Source organism: Vitis riparia, chromosome 14 (assembly GCF_004353265.1).
Source record: "Vitis riparia cultivar Riparia Gloire de Montpellier isolate 1030 chromosome 14, EGFV_Vit.rip_1.0, whole genome shotgun sequence".
NCBI classification, from domain to species: domain Eukaryota; kingdom Viridiplantae; phylum Streptophyta; class Magnoliopsida; order Vitales; family Vitaceae; genus Vitis; species Vitis riparia.
The window spans coordinates 20,690,448-20,692,258 of record NC_048444.1 but is presented as its reverse complement, the minus strand read 5'-3'; the positions used below and the strand labels follow the sequence as shown (position 1 = coordinate 20,692,258).

At 36.9% G+C, this 1,811-nt stretch overlaps 1 pseudogene; it reads right to left on the bottom strand.

Moving 5' to 3' along the window:
- Nucleotides 1-900: 900 nt before the first annotated feature.
- Nucleotides 901-1,811, bottom strand: LOC117929871 (annotated as a pseudogene).

Genomic DNA, 1,811 nt, shown 5'->3' with positions numbered 1-1,811 from the left:
AAGAGGCTGCAAAACGAACCTGTGTCGGATACCGATAATCCCGCACTGACGAGTTTGAATTCGGATCCGATGAATCTAAGAGGGTTTCGATTTTCAAACAATTACTTATTAAAAATTATTCCTTTTTTCCTATTTTTCACTTTTTTTTTTTAAGGACTTGATCATGTGTTTGGTTTAGATTAAAAAATCAATTAATCTACAGTTTTTTCTTCTATGTTAGAAGATTAAACCTAAGTTTTCTTCCCTACAACTCAAGAAAACACAATTCACAAAAACCATAATTCAAAGATGTTGAAACAATTAATATAATAACATTAATAAAAGAAAAAAAATAGATTTAAGAGATTTTGAGTTACCTATGAGTCCACAAAGTGAAGAATGTCGGTTGTGAGCGTGTTGACTATGGGTGAGAGAAAACGTAGAAGAAGACCATGATTTTATATATAGGGTTTATATATTGAGATATTTTGGATTGTGGGTGAGATATGGAAACAATGGACTTTTTATATATTATCCATCATTATTAATTCTAAAAGTGGGCTCATTAAGTTATAATACTTAAAAAAATTTATTTTATATGATGTCACTTCCCAAAAAATGACACTATAAATATAAAACTAATATCATCTAACTACTTCAATTGAAGATTTTTTATATAATGTGTCACCTTTATTAATTATAAACCCTATGGTGTCATTATTTTAAAAGTGACACCATAAATAGTGACACCATAAACTATTTTTGTAGTAGTGGTAATTCTAGGAAACGCTTTTAATATTTTTAATACTTGAAAATCTTCATCATTCAAGTATTATAAATGTTAGACACGTTTTCTAGAATAACTCTCAAACGCACTCTTAGTGATCAACTCCAATATCTCATGGTGTTAAGAAATCAAGCTTCTTGTGAGTATGAAAATTGAATCAAGGGCTATGAGTACGGATACAGACCTCCATAACTAGGCTTAGAAATGGACCTGCGGCTAAAGAAGATGCCTTCAATGGCCTAATTGAACCAATTATACTCAAAATTGGCACATGCCTTCAACGACAATAATTAAAACAAATATTAAGAGAGAAAGACAGAGGGTTTTGAATCAAATACATGCTTCACCAAATGAAAATGGCTTAAGCAATAATTAATACAAAGATCTAACAAACCATTTTCTTTCATTTCTTCTCTCTACGCACCCCTCTTTCACTCTTCAGTTTAACTTTGTCCTTTCGCTCACAGGGACATCCCAGACTCGTCATCCTCCTCGAGGGTGGCAGTGTAGGTAAAGTAGAGAGCCCAGATCAAACCAAACACACCGAAAAGTATCCACCCAAGAAGGTTGTTGCTCAACCCAAAGGGCAGCCCTGTCCCCTCCGTGCTCAGTCTCTCATCCACCAGTGCCATTGCTGGCCCTGCGACGCTGCCACTGCAGCAGCAGCTGCCATCAACGACGCCCCCATGCTGATGCTTGACCCCATGTCGCTTCCACAGGGCTTCTCCTCAGACATGCACCGCACTCGTCCCTTCTTCGCCATGGCTGGCAGGCCTACAACCAGAAAAGAAAATGTCCATGTAAGATGGATGGATCAAGCGAAACAAGAAGAGAATTTCATTCAAAAACCTTACCAAGGACGGGTGATGAAATCCATTGAATCCTTTACTCGCTACACTGGCACGCACAAGCGATGTAGCTGGGTTGCTGGCTGTAATGGTGGCCATTTTTCTGCAGTCTGAGAAATATGGATCAAGTATGTAAGAGTAGGAGTTACGAGAAGATTTATCACATCAAATGGGTGGGGGAATTGGAGAATTAATAT